At 36.7% G+C, this 16049-nt stretch overlaps 1 pseudogene; it reads left to right on the top strand.

The window, feature by feature from the left end:
• The first annotated feature begins 7622 nt into the window (after window positions 1-7622).
• LOC110682739 lies at window positions 7623-14133 on the top strand (annotated as a pseudogene).
• The last annotated feature ends 1916 nt before the right edge of the window (window positions 14134-16049 follow it).

Below are 16049 nucleotides of genomic sequence, written 5' to 3' on the forward strand. Positions count from 1 at the left end.
TCGACGTGAAAGGTACTCATCATCGGGTTTGGTTTTGGGGAGACACAAATGGGTGTCTACAGAAGCCCCCACTTTGAATGAGTTTGGAGAAACGCAAGTTTCGAAAACAAAAGTCAAAGTATCGATAGGGACGGAGAATGATTAAGAACGTTCTGCGATCCTAATCCACTCTTGTAACGCCGATACCTGCAAACTAGCGTTAGTTAAACAGATAAAAGAGTTAAGAAACGCGTATATTGCACCGTCGAGCACACGTCTCTGAAAGTAACCGATTTGCTGCTGCTTTGTCGTTGTTTTGATGGCCTCATGAGAAGAGAATGTCATCCCGCTTGAAAATTGCTACGCTTGTAACTGCTTCCAATATTGAAGATTGCTTCACTTGAAACGACCTCCTCCGCTTTGACAATATTCCACGTCCAAGGGAACACTATAGAAGATTGCTTCGCTTGGAACAATCCTCTTCCGCTATGATAATACTCCACGTCCAAGGGAATACTATCGAAGATGACTTCGCCTGAAATCACCTTCAGTTCCTTTTTGACAACTTTCCACAATCTATGGAACGCCATCTTGTTGTTTTGATGTTCACTCGTCTCTGAATAAAGAGCTTCTTTTTTATATTCTTTTGATATGTTCACGCGCCTCTGAACAAAGAGCTTCTTCCTTTTTTTTGGATATGTCCACGCGCCTCTGAACAAAGAGCTTCTTCTTTTTAATATGTCCACGCGCCTCTGGAGCAAAAGAGCTTTGATGACATGCCCGTGCGTCTCTAGAGAAAGAGCTTGATGGAAATGTTCACGCGTCTCTGAACAATAGAGCTTGAAAATAGGATGCCCACGCATCTCTAGAGCAAAAGAGCTTTTGAATATATGTCCACGCGTCTCTGAACAAAGAGCTTGAATAATATGCCCACGCGTCTCTAGAGCAAAAGAGCTTGATGGGAAATGTTCATGCGTCTCTGAACAATAGAGCTTTGATGATATGTCCACGCGTCTCTGAACAATAGAGCTTGAATGATATGTCCACGCGTCTCTGAACAATAGAGCTTGAATGATATGTCCACGCGTCTCTGAACAAAAGAGCTTCGAAGGAAATGTCCACGCTTCTCTGAACAAAAGAGCTTCGATACTTGAACGTTTGTTGCGATAATATTCCGAAGAAGACTAACGCTTTCCGATCTCTAAAGATCGCCTGAACTTTGCTTCCGCTAAAACCAGTACGTCGGTGTCTCCGTGATGAGCCAATTCTAAGGCGCTTTAAACAAGCAACCCGAAATTGATGTATGAAGTCGAAAACACCTTTCTGAGAGGTTTCGAGCTCTGTCACTGCTGAAATATCTCTGGCACCAAGAATTGACTCTGCCACCAGACGCTGAGATCTAGCGCCAAGCGCTGAAATCTGTTTCCATACGCTAGATGTTGTCATCTGGCGCTGGAGTAGGGTCTTCCCTATTCTGCTGCGCATGTATTTATTTTTTACTACAGAAGTTTGCCAATTTCTCTAATTATCTTAGGGTTGAACTAAGGTTTAATGTCGCTTGACTCATTGATTTGACACGACTCAAGGTATGAACTTAACTCTCTGGTACTGACTCGAGGTTGACTCGACTCGAAATGAAATGACACGTGTGACTCATGACGCGTGTGTGCATAGTGTTATGATTGTGCGACTCGAAAATGCAAAAAAGCAAAAATTTTCCGTCATTTTTGTGGAGGGTACCGACTTTCTCCCGAAAAAGAAAGACGCGAAAAAGAATCGAAGTTTTGAGGGTGCATGTTGAATGAGCTTAGTCAAATGTTGTTTGATACTATCTCTCAAGGTGAAAGGATTAATCCACCCTAGGCTATCTCAATGGTTGACTCAATAATGAAAGCATTTGGGTAACTTAGGCACGGAGGCTAAGCACTTCATACTTCGTGATGCAATGACAATTATGATTGATGAGTAATGTTGATATGACAAGGTATGCTTCAGCATTGTGCTAAAATTCCATGACAAAGGGTTCCTAAGGGAAGTATATTTGGTCATGTATGTTTGCGGTGTGTGATAGTGACACTAAAGTTAGGCCGCAAGAGCTAAGTGTGTGGGAAGATATATTGTTTTTTTAAAAAGAGTCAAATGGTGGTGACTCTTAGGCTAGGTAAGCTAATGATGTAGGGATCAAGCCCCCAAGTCTAGCTCTAAATGAAAAGGGATGAGCACAGAGATCCCTTGATATGATCAATTGTGAATGTCAATATGAATGCATTTTTATTACGGTCGCGCCTCGATGTGAGGTTGCCTACGTATCCGTTAGGAATCAGGCCGAACGTAGCTCTAGCCGAACCTCGCACAAGTATGTATACCTCAAAAAGGTCTTTTTAAGGGTTGTAACGTGGTTAAGCTAAAGGTTTGAAGAAGGAGGGGATAAAGGCACAAGACCCTAGATAAGCCCCCAAGGTGTGCAACTTTGCTTTTGAATATTTGTATTTTCATTCTTGAGGTTTATTTCATTTTTATAAGTGTGGACAATACCAATCATGCAGTCTATCACTCACTTGGCATTCATGTTTCTCAGGCACGGTACCGAGCACTCGACAGAGATGCAATCTGAGACGTGTTCTTATCAAAGATATTTTCATATCAAAGACATTGGAACACTTGCCCTTTTGTACACTTTTATTTTTATTTTTTATTGCTATTTCAATCTTTTGAAATCACTCAAGCCTTTTTGAAATTGCATAAGTTACACACCATCCCATCCCAAGGTTAGGTAGATGTAGGTTGAAAAAAGAAAGGTTTATCGTTAGACGAGGCTCAAAGTGGTTTATGAAGAAAGGATGTATAATTGAAGGGTGAAAGGTAATATGATGTGGCTACAAGAGGTGCCTCAAATCATTGGTATACCTTGTGCTTAGCTCGACATGGATTTTGTTTTCCTTTTTTTTTAAATGCAATGTAATGAAATGATCATATGTAAGGAAATAAATGCTCATATTATTAAAAGGGAAAAGAAAGAAACTACAAAATTAATCTAAGAGAAAAGAAAGGGTGCCTATGCTAGACTTATTGGGGAAAGGATAAATAAATAAAAAGAAAAACTGATGTCATGAAATCTCGTCGTTGAAGCTCGCCTCTTGTCTTGTGGCATTCGCTTCATCATCACCCACTCTCCTCGCTAGCTAGAGGCAATGGGATCTTGTTTGCTTCTATGAGATCTTGAATGAGATTTTGAAACCTGTAGCATTCATCAGTGGTATGACCGTTTCCTCGATGGTACTTGCAATAGGAGTTTGGATTCCATCTCGAAGATCGATTTTCTGGTGTTGGATCCTCGGTAGGGCCAATAGGTTTGATTAACCCTCGGTCATAGAGACGATCAAAAGCAGCATCATTGGTCATGCCAATGGGTGTGAACTCTCTCCTGGGTTTCTTTTTAGATCCTTGATTGTCCATGGCTAATACACCATTATGGTCAAAGGTACTAACATTATTACTAGAGTGGGCATTTTCGGAAGAATAAGGATTGTCGTTCTTCTTTCCTTTCCAGCCACTGTGGTTACTATTGTTAGTAGTTTTTTGTTTTGCAAGGTCATCTTCGATTTCAATTCCAATGTCATAAACGGCCTTGAAAGTATTCAGATTTTGTTGATATTTTAAATGCTTCGAATACTTCTCTTGGATATTCTTGATAAACATCCTCACAGATTCTTTTTCAGCGGGCGCCTCAATCATCTTAGCGGAAATTTCCCTCCATTTATTGAAGAAAGAAGTGAACCCTTCGTTTTCTTTTTGTTTTAACATCTCGAGTTGTCTATGGTCCATCTCGTCTTGAATGTTGCACTTATATCTATCTATGAAAGCGTTTGCTATGGATTCCCAAGAAGAGGTTTTCTCTTTGTCAAGGGAAAAGAACCACTGCTGGCAAACGGTCTCGAGAGATAGTGGGAACAGAGAGGGGAAAACCTTCTTATCGATACCCTTAATGCTCATTATAGTTTCAAAAGCTCTTAGATGAAAGTAAGGGTTATCTGTTGCCTTGAATTTAGGGATGTCAGTGGCGTTGAACGTATGCGGAAGAAGTTCCTTGTCCAGCGAGACCCCTTGTGAACTAATGTCCTGTAATTTATAGTCACTAGATAGCTTGCTCAAACTTTCTTGCATGAAGGTCATTTGTTGTTGCTTCACAGGGTCGTCAATTTTGAGGGTTAAAGCCTTTAACACCTCAGTCACATCATTCAATTGATTCCTAAGTTCATTGACCTCTTCTTGACTTGCCATTATCTTTTTAGCTTTCCTCTTTTGACGGATTGGTTTATCAAAAAGTGAGACTTGAATAAAGAGGTTGTCCTTGATTAATCGTCCTTCTCTCCTCGACCAAGTATTGTGGAAAAGGAATTTGGGGATATTCATTGTTAATTATTTGACTCAAACTTTATTCAATATGCAATGGATGGAGGAAGTGAAGAAAGATTGGAATAGAATGTGAAGAAAAATGATGTAGATGGAGGGATATGAAGAATTAGGAATAGGATGTACCCCAACTTAAATGACGGAAAGACCGACTCATGCATGGACCTAAGACATAGTCATGGTGATATATATACTCAAAGTGCGTGCTAAGACTAGTGAGTGTAGGTGATATGTTAAGACTCGTGTCATGACCATATGGCTAGACTATGTGACTAGACTCAATTAATGACTTAACAAGGTGTTATTGACAGCGAAATTAAACCGAATTAATTAGCAAACTGGTTAATTAGACACTAGGTGATGACTCGAGCAATAATCCGAACTGTCGGCAAAACAACAGGACCGGCGTCGCACTGAGTGGTGTAGCGCCAGACGATAGAGTTGTCGCCAGGCGCCACACTCCACAGAGTGGTGCTACAGTTCAAACTTTGGTGCTAATGCTGGAGCTTCAATCTGGGACTGTTTTCGGTGTTATTAATCAACAGGGGAATGCCTAAAGTTGTACTAGGTCAATTCTGATTAAAATATTAGACTTTATTGATTCATATTAATTTATTAATTAATTAATTACCCAAAGTTCTTTAAGCCATTAATTTATTAAATCTCAACACAAGTCAAACAAACGGTTAAGAGAAACATAAAATATATGCACAATAATTAATGCACAATTAGTCAAGTAGGCACGACATGATGCAATGAGTTTGCAACCTAACCATGGCTCTAGTTCTCTAAAGTTTGGGATATGGTTTAGTCAATAGAGGGTCCATCGTTAATTGTCCGGATGCACCGCGCGGAAGCCTAACCGTGAAGGGTTGGCGCGAGTGGATGACCGCGAGTTTTAGAAAAAACTCGCTTCCATGGTTTGGTGAATTCAACATTCTCGGATGTACACTTTGTTGCTCAGAGCGTTCAATCAGGTAGATGGAGCATGAATTCCTAGAGGGTTATGTCCATATGTAGGATCGAGCAAACAATTAATAAATTAATGGCTTAAAGAACTTTGCCTAATTTATTAATCGGGAAGTAGGATCGAGCAAACAATACGAAAAATTGGTCGAAATTAGAACGCATATTTCTGGCTCGGTATTGGAGGAATTTGGCGCCAGCAAACAGAGCTTGGCACCAGGTTCTAACTGTAGCGCCTGGTGACAAGCCTGTCGTCTGGCGCTACAGTTAGAAGTCTAGCGCCAATGCTCTGGTCGCCGACGCTAATTCCTACATGCCTTAGCAGCTTTCTGTGCTCGATAAAATTTTCCAGTTTCGCGCAGTGTTATTTCGGTCCTAGTTGTGAAAGATATTTCTCAAATTTCCTACGTATAAAATCCTATGTTTTTAACTCATTACGGATGGTCTTTCCAATGAGATCTTTTTTATGCATATGACAATAATGTTAATCAAAATTACACACATGAAATACTTAGAACTTTTCGAGTCTCATCCACTTATTCTAAATCATTGTCGAAACAAATTCAGGAATTAAAATAGAAATCCTCCCCAGTGGAGTCGCCAAAAACTGTAGGGAATATTTCAAGCATTAATCCTTAGCTTGAACCCCACTGTGATCATACACTAAAGTACGGTGGCGTCCAAAAGGGAAGAAAATAGAACAAAAGAGTCGCCAACAAGTTTTTTAGGAACTTGTAACCGTTCAAGAGGTGAAGGTTACACCCCTTAACGATCCAAGAGATCGTCAACTCCATAAGGTCTTGAACCAAATAGGGTTCAGGGATGAAGGTACAAATCCAACCTAAAAGATATTGAACCTGCCTTAATAATAGGTCTCTACTTTATTCTGATCGTATTCGTGTGCGCTTTCTGACTAACATGCAATCAATAGGATTAACCCTAAACCTGTTTATCTATGTTGGTTGAATATTAATGCACAAATAAATCTATTACTGGCGATCACTTGAATTATAATCATATTAACCCTAAACAAGATTATTAATTATCTTATTAAGCGTGATTATAAGTACCAATTCCCATTAAACATGCATAAAAGGCGTGATCAAGCAATAAAAATAAATATATATCAAGCAACATAATAATAACCAATCATAATAATAATAATCATAATAATCATCAAAATAATAACCATAATCATAATTAATAATCATAAATCATGTTAAACCATAATAATAATAATAGCAAGATCCTAGGCATGATACTAACAAGATTAATAACAAACCCTAGCATGTCACTAAGCATTAAAAATCAAAGCTTTAACCCTAACATGACACTAACAATCGTAAATATTAGGAAGAACATAAAAGGCATTGTAACAATCATATTTAATATTAAAGTTACCCTAGACATGATACTAGGAATATCATAATAACAACTTAAACATGATTTCTACATCATAACATCAATAAAAACCATTAAAATACTTACTTTGATGTCTTGTACCTCTTTCTAATAACAAAATACACACGTTAGTTAGCGCCAACGCTGGCTATTGGCGTCAGGCGCCAACAGTAGCGACAGGCGCCAATGCTAGCGCCAGGCGCTACAGCTGGCGTTTGGCGCTGATTTGGAAATTCACACGTTTTCTTAAAATCAGATAAAAATTGTCGTACAGGAGGATAAAATCGTATCTTCCTCAAAAATGTTCTTTGATTTTGATTAAAACTCTGAAAAGTCAACACAAGTCAATTTATCAATGCTAATTGAATTAGGAATGAAAAGAACCTTCAAGAAGAATCTAGAAAACTAAAATCATTCCTAATTGCATTAGGAATGATAAATCTATATTAGGCCCTCCCTTAGATCATTGGGCCGTATATAAGGCTCAAACCGGGCCCAGTTCAGTAAATTGGCCATAACTTCCTCAATATTCATCGGAATTGGGCTTATAATATATCGTTGGAAAGATCTTTTCAAGCCCCATCCAACTACACTATTATTGTACCCATATCATGAACCAACCAAAATGGATTGACTGTTTTCTTAAAATAAGTTTTCAAAAATATAGAGAAGAGAAAAGAAATTAAAACTATCCGCAACACTAGACTTTCCACACTTTCACTTCATTCGATTATGATTCGACGTGAAAGGTACTCATCACCGGATTTGGTTTTGGGGAGACACAAATGAGTGTCTACAGTTGGGTTGTTTAATTTTTTTTTTTTTAATCAAATAAAATTCATTAATGTCGTTAATAGGATAAATTTTTTAATAAGGGTCATTTTGTATAATTGAAAAAAGTGAGAGTTACCATTTTAGTGTTACACAAGTTGGAGGTTATCGTTATTGAGAATTTCCCTTTATTTGTTGATAAATATCGCTAGCTATAAATATCATATAAACATAGATTGGATAGTAATACCCGAATCCATACCAAGGTTTTTTTTTTTTTTTAATACTCATTTTTTTCGAACTCTTTTTGTTATGCCGATGGACTAAGACTTTGATGTTGTTGTACTCAAATCCTACCTAAACTCTTAGGGTCTAAAATTTTAAGACCCTACTCGACCCTATTAATCTAATAGGGTTAGGATAGGGCCAGACTCACCGAAGTCTAATTTTTGACCGAAGTCTAATTTTTGACCTGTGGTTTAGTAAATATCTCAAATTAAAAACGATTGAGATTTTATATTAAAAAGACGACTAAGATTAAAATATTACTCGATATAAAATCATTGTAGAATCTTTGGTCCTACTCTATTTATAGTTATAGCATAAAATTGGCAGATTCACACACTTCCAAACATAGAAATGACCCCACTATTTTAAATTGTTTTTCTTCCTAACCACTACATGATAAGAAAACGTGCATAAATAAGCTAACCGCTCTCACTCATAGAAAAGCTCTACTCTTCATTCTACATACATTCATCAATGGCTGAATCTCATCAACCCACCACCATCCGCTTCGGCATCCTAGGCTGTGCCGAAATAGCCCGAAAAGTCTCTCGTGCCATAACACTCTCTCCTAACTCCACCCTTTACGCCATTGGCAGCCGCTCTATAGAAAAAGCTCGAGCTTACGCGGCTGCCAATGACTTCCTCCCTTCCACTAAGATCTACGGAAGCTACGAAGAAGTTCTCGGGGACCCCGATGTTGACGCGGTGTACGTGCCTTTGCCGACTAGCTTGCACCTTCAATGGGTGGTTCGTGCCGCGGAGAAGAAGAAGCATGTGCTTGTTGAGAAACCTCCTGCTTTGAATGTTAAAGAGTTGGATGTTATTTTGAGTGCTTGTGAGTCAAATGGGGTTCAATTTATGGATGGTACAATGTAGGTGCATCACCCTAGGACTAAGGTTATGGCGGAGTTTTTAGCTGATTCTCAGCATTTTGGCCAGCTTAAGACTGTAAGCTTTCTTCTAATACCTTGGATCTAGTTGTAAAATAATTGGTACATTTGACTTTTTGAAATTCTACTTTTGTTGTATTATTTGAATATAAATGGAAAACTATTAGCAAGCTAAATGCTTTCCCTGATTTTTTTAGATCCCCACTTGTGGCTCCATAAATTTGCAAAATCGAGTGTAACAATTTTTTTTGTTTGAAAAAAAGCAGTATATGATTTTTATTTATTTATTTAGATATTTTGTTTAAAACTTTATATAATAGTTTCAAGCTATAAACGTAGCATGTAGTAGAGGTGTTAATTCGAAGTGTTCGGGTCATGTTTGGTAAGGTCGGCTTGGCTCGGCTCGAATCTTTTTCAAATATAAGTCATGCTAATTTGTGTATATGTGAGTCAAAATTTGGATTGATTATCTTTTTTTATCGGTTTGAATTAGATTGGGTCAATCAGGTCAAGTTTTGACACTCGAAGTACAAAGTAGTGGGAAGTTAAATTTAACTGAAATTATTTTGAAATAAAGAAAGTAATTTTTTTCGGTGTATTACTACCTTCATTAATTTTTAGTTGAGACTTGCAATAACAGAATTTTTTGTTTACAAATAATACTCCTTTGCTACAAGTAAAAACTAATCAAGGTGGTACTTTATTGCAAGTGCGTGGAGTAAATTAAAGTGCACAATTTTTTGTATGCGACCTGTTGTACTGTGTGGCAAGCTAAGGGTTACTCGAGTTGCCGAAGTTACTCTAGATTCTCAGTGAAGGGTTACTCGAGTTGCTAGGGTTACTCAAGTTACTCAATCAGGGGTTACTCGAGTTGTCGGGATTACTCAAGTTACTCAGTTAGGGGTTACTTGAGTTACTCATTTGCATAATTTCTAGTCTCACAAAATTTGTTATTCTTTGATCTCATTTGCATAATAAATCCATTTCAACAATCATCATTATTTGATCTCTTTTCCTTACAGTTTGTTTCCTGCAGTAATGTGTTTGACAGGCTTCTAGATAAGGCTTGAAATCCCTAACCCGGCCTGAAGTTATTGAGAGAAACCCAAACCCGAACAATCTGAATTCGACCCAATTTTACCCAAATTTCATATTTTATAATAATATTAAATTTTACACTATTTTCAATATTTTCTAAGCATAACTGTTAGACATATGAGATATCGAAAAATATATGTGTGATATATTTTCCGTAAATATCATTTAAGAGAATAATATATTTAGGTTTATTTTATGTTAAGATATTATTTAGTGAATATATCATTAGGATATATGGTATATCTTTTGAGAAGATTGTTTCCTATCTTATGAGCATAGGTTTTGTATAAATACTCAACCTATTAATGAATAATAATCAAGCAATACAAAAGCCATATGGTTTTGAGCTGGAACCTCCTTAGTCGTATAAAGTGGACAGTTGTGACGGGTGTGGCCCAGACCCGTTTATCATGGTATCAGAGCGGGTTAGATCTTGGGAGTGTTCACAAAATTTTCCCCCGTGCCGGTGGGTTAGAATATTAAACCCACCGGTGGGATGAACTATTATCCAACAATAATTATTTCCCCCCCCCCCCACCCCAAATATTAAAGGATCTTGTTTAATGCATGAATCTTTATAAATTGATCATGTGTGACTTTTGTTCTATTGAGACTAGCTTGTGGTTTGTGCTGCTTGCTCAAATTAATCATGAGATTTTTTGTGAGTTTGTGGATTGACGAGGTGATTGAGGGTCTAAGCTTAGACCTATGAAAACAAATCGGCTCTCTTGTGTCGTGAGACAAGATATATTTGGTTCTCCTTGTACCGTGAGACAAGGTTTGTGAGTTGATTCGAGCATGATTTTGCTCCTTTTGATATGAGTTTGGTTTACTCTTAAAACACCAAGAGATTTGAGTTTGGTTTACTCTGAAAGACCAGTAAAAGATTTGAGTGTGGTTTACTCTGAAAGACCACTAAAAGATTAGAGTGTGGTTTACTCTGAAAAACCAATATTTGATTGGAGCTCGGTTTTGCTCTAGAAAAACAAAAAATTGTTATATTTACAGGTTCGAAAAGAATGGCGTTCCTGTTTGATTGATGACTGATGATTTCAAAAAAATGAACGTTCTTATCGTTGAAAAAGAAGAAAGAAAAAAAAAATGAAGGCGACATCACAAGAGTGTGCATCTCGGCTTCAACAAAGTGAAGAATTTCCAATCGCAACGTTCGCGTTACTGCCGTTACGATTGCGGGAGGGTGTTAGACATATGAGATATCGGAAAATATATATGTGATATATTTTCCGTAAATATCATTTAAGAGAATAATATATTTAGGTTTATTTTATGTTAAGATATTATTTAGTGAATATATCATTAGGATATATGGTATATCTTTTGGGAAGATTGTTTCCTATCTTATGAGCATAGGTTTTGTATAAATACTCAACCTATTGATGAATAATAATCAAGCAATACAAAAGCCATATGGTTTTGAGGTGGAACCTCCTTAGTCGTATAAAGTGGACAGTTGTGACGGGTGTGGCCCAGACCCGTTTATCAATAACACAAAATTGACCCGAACTCAACCTGTTGACCCGGATTGCCACCCCTACTTCTAGACAGTGCTAAATCATAAGTCCTAGTATTTCAGAAACTATTCTCAATTTAACATTGTCTCAACTTTTGACAGGTACACTCAATTTTCACCTTCATGGCTAACGACGATTTCCTTCGCAACAATATTCGGGTGCAACCTGGTCTTGATTCTCTTGGTGCTCTGGGTGATGCAGGTTGGTACTGTATCAGAGCGAGTCTGTGGGCTGCAAACTAAGAACTGCCTAAATCCGTGACTGCTCTAAGGAACCCGGTTACAAATGATGCAGGTGTCATATTATCCTGTGATGCTTGTATGTGTTGGGAGGATGGCAAAATAGCCACCTTTCATTGTTCTTTTCTTGCAAACTTAACCATGGATATAACAGCTGTTGGAACAAATGGGACCTTACATGTGAATGATTTCATTATTCCCTATAATGCTGCAGAGGTTTTGTAGACATCTAAAAATGTCTCCCCAAAACCAAACCCGGTGATGAATAACCTTTCACCGCCATTATTGGTCGGGTTGAGTATTTAATCTTAGAGTGCTTAAATCCATATTTTCATTTCATAACCTCTTTTCGTGCCTTTAAACCCAAAATAATTCATTTCGTGTCCTTTAAAATCATTCATTTCGTGTCCTTTTTATAAAAACGTTTGATACAGTTTATTTTGGTCCATAATCTGGGTCCAACGATTGAATATTTGGATGGGGCTTTAAAAGAGCTTTCCAACGATATATTATAAGCCCAAATCCGATTTATAACGAATAAGTTATGGCCAAAATATTAAACTGAGCCCAAACCGAACCTAATCCCACCTTACCTACGACCCAATGATCATGTGGAGGGTCCAAATTATTTAATCCAATTCCTAAACCAATTAGGATTAATTAGAAGCTTCTATAAGTTTCTAAAATATCTTAATTATCCTTTTTGAAAAGATAAGATTAACGAGTTTGAAATTGAATAAAACTTTTTCTTTTTGAAAATTCTATTTATATCCGAATTGAAAAACGTTCAAAGATAGACAGATATTATTTTCGTGCATCATATTTTTATTTTATATGGTTGGATAGCCCTTGAAATTATCTTTCCAATGATATATTATAATATCAATTCCAAGCTATAACGGAAAAGATATGAATAAAATGTCAAACTCTATCCAAAACTGACATTGTCTCACTATTTCGTCCATATCTTTTATTCTACAAAATATTATAATCTTATTTTGATTGGGTTAGAAAGTAGACTTCAAGAGCTTTCCAACTATATCTTGTTCATCTTATTCCGATTTCTGGAACAAAAGATATGATAAAAACAAAAATCGCAAAAACTGTTGTCTATCGAGTTTTATTCCGATTTAATTCGGATCTTATCTTAATTCTTCGACCCTTCTTTTTTTTTTCTCTATAAATAGAGGTCATATCAATCCTTTTTCAATAATCAACAAGCTTGATCATAAAATAATTCTCTTCTCCCTCTTTAGCCTAAACACTAACCTCTCTATTCTTCCATAATATATACTTCCCCTAAGCAGTCCAAGGAATCCATACAATACCCGAAATTCTATACTTTAACCAAGGCGTGAAAGTTATAATTAACTGAGGGTTTGGACCAAATCAAATTTACATTTATTTAATTTAATTTCATTTGCTTTATATTTTTATAGAAGTTACTAACAGTTTATTCATGATGTAGCAATTTAAAGGAACGCGCGGAATGTGAGTAATTAATTAATTTAATTACTCTTATTTTATTTTAATATTGCTAGCATCATGATTAGGTTATTTTATATTTAATTTGACTAACGATATTATGGTTAAATTGCTTCCAATATTGATGTTTATTCTATTATTTTTATGATCACCATATTGCATGTTTAAAGGGAATATGTAATTGAAAATCACGCCTAATAAGATAATTTGGACAACCGGTTTAGGTTCCTTTTTAATCTTGTAATATTTTAGAATAATATGTTGAATTAATGTTCAACCAATTTAGCTTCATAATAGATTGGAGCAAATTGAATCTTTGTTTGTATGCCTTTGAGATCGCAGGAATCATTTTTCACTATAAGAATCGAGTAGAGGTCAACACGGGCGAATGTGACTCCATGACTCACTTCGTACCATCATCCTCGATCCTCCTTTCGTGGTTATGAACCATGTGGAGTTAGTAATCTCATGGATTATGAATGGGGTGTAACCTTCACGGGTCAATCGTTGTTGCCTTCGTTGTCCCTTTATTCGTGGTTGCCTTTTATGATCCGTGAACGGTTTACAAGTTCCTTTAAAACTTGTTGGCGGCTCCCTATTTTCCTTGTCCCTAATCGTATATGTCAATTCCTACTTCCTAAGAGTGCCAAGCATATTCACACATGCTTTAACGTAGGCGCACTTCGAGCTACGCCTGCAGGTTTCATTTTCAGCAGCATCCAAAACTTGGTTTACTGATAAGGCCTTGGAATGGACTCACAAATCGAGTGAGCATGTTGTGAGGACAGATCTTCCTCAGGAAGCTCTTATGGTAAAGGAGTTTTCGGCTTTGGTTGATGGTGTAAAACACCGCGATTCAGCACCAGAGAAGATGTGGCCTACTATTAGTAGGAAAACACAACTTGTAATTGATGTTGTGATGGCTTCTATTGACGAAGGATGTCAGCCAGTCGAGGTAGTTTATTGATTGGCAAACATATATTGCCCTTGAAATGTGGAAGTGTAATGCTTAATTTGTTGTTCTTTTGTTGTGTGCTTATGTTTTTCTTTTAGACATTTGAAGTGCTATAATGCATTCATGTTTGTTTTAGACAATGTTTGTTTGCATTCAACGAAATGTGTGTATTTTTATTGGAAATAAGTTGTTGCGTTTGATAATTTGAGCCTTTAAAAAAGTCTTCTATAATGCGGATCTACGTTAATTTTATTGAAAGACGGTCAATTTGAGGGTAACATTAACCATTTTTATGATAATTTTTACTCATTTGAGGGTAATTTTTAATTTGTGACGAATTTAATTTATATAAATGTGTACTTTATGATAAATACATGTAATAAAAGCTAAAATGATTAATCTAATACTTACCTTCGTTTTTTATTAGTTGACACGTATTCCTTTTTAGGAAGCGTTTTTTCAGATGACATGTTTCCTTTTTGCGTAAGTTTTATATCTTGCTTTTAAATGTACTCCACTTGCTTTATCATTCTCTTTCACTCTCTCTCCTCTCCTTAATATGTGTCCCTAAATTGAATGTGTCAACTAAATAGAAACGGAGGAAGTATATTATAAGTGTTTTTCTAAAAGTAATTTATGTTAGAATTTAAAAAAAAGGTAAATTTATACTCCATTTAGAGGTGTACAAAAACTTGCCCGGTTGAAAACCGACCTGAACCGAACCTGTTGGGACCTGACCTGATCCTGACCTGTAGATTCAGGTCCGGTCCCGGTCCTTGAAATTCAAGGATTCCAGGTTTCAGGTCCGGTCCAGGTTAAACCCGGAATTTTCAGGTCCGGACCTGAAACCATTAAAGCTACTTTTTATAATTTAATAAGTCTAAACAGGTGCATGAACAGGTCCAAACTGGTCCATAATAGGTCCAAACAGGTCTAAATAGGTCCAAACAGCTCAACAATTTTATATTATTTAAAAAAAACGAAAAAAATCAATTAATCAAGTCTATTGAGGTCCAAACCCGGACCGGGCCTGATTTTTCAGGTCTGGACCGGAACCGGACCTGTTAATTCAGGTCCGGTTTCCGGTTCTTAAAAATCAAGGATTCAGGTCCCGATCCAATCAAATCCGGTCCGGTTTTGGACCGGTATACAGCCCTAACGCCATTTGTCCCTTTATTTTTGCCCTATTGTCATTTTTTGGGGTCAAACTTTGTAAATATTGACCGTAAATACCATTAAGCTATAGAAGATATATGCGTTCTTAGACACGTTTTTGAGACTATGAAAAGTCAAATGGGAAAAAAATAAAGACAGAGGAAGGTATTATATTAAGGATAACTTTATTTTTTTAGGGAAACTTTAACAAGTCTTACAATAATTTAACGTGAGTCTGCCTTAAATATAAATTTGTGTTTGTATGTTTACAATTATTCCAAAAATGTATAATCGTTGTAAACTTGCAAATAATTAATACTCCCTCGGTCCAAGGATACTTGAGACGTTGCGGTGGACATGTAGGTTAAGAGAAAACTATAAGTAGGTTAATTTAAAACATTTTTTTATTGTGTAAAGGATTCTCTTTTGTATAGAGATGGATGGATCGGGTTTGGGGCGGGTGGAGCATCACTCGCACCACCACCCGCCTCCATCCACCCCACCCGATCCATCCACCACCCGCCAATATATCCACCCGAATCCATCCATCCATCACCCACGGGTGAAACGGATGGATCGGGTGGTAATTAGATATTTAATAAAATTAAAAAAAAATTAAATTACTCTTAGTTCTTCCCAAGAAAATTCACATATATATGAACCCTAAAAACCATAAATTAACAAAAAAAATTGTGGCAAATTCGTGAAAAAGGACAGAAATCAAGAAAATATATGATTCATGTATATAAACCATAAAAACAAGCAGCAAATTCATGAAATTAAACCTAAGAACAAGCAAAAAATTCGAATTAAATTCGAATGAACAAGGCAAAAATAGCAACAAAAAGTCAAGAATATATCTTAAGAATGGAGGCCA

Source organism: Chenopodium quinoa, unplaced genomic scaffold (genome assembly GCF_001683475.1).
Source record: "Chenopodium quinoa cultivar QQ74 unplaced genomic scaffold, ASM168347v1, whole genome shotgun sequence".
NCBI lineage: Eukaryota > Viridiplantae > Streptophyta > Magnoliopsida > Caryophyllales > Amaranthaceae > Chenopodium > Chenopodium quinoa.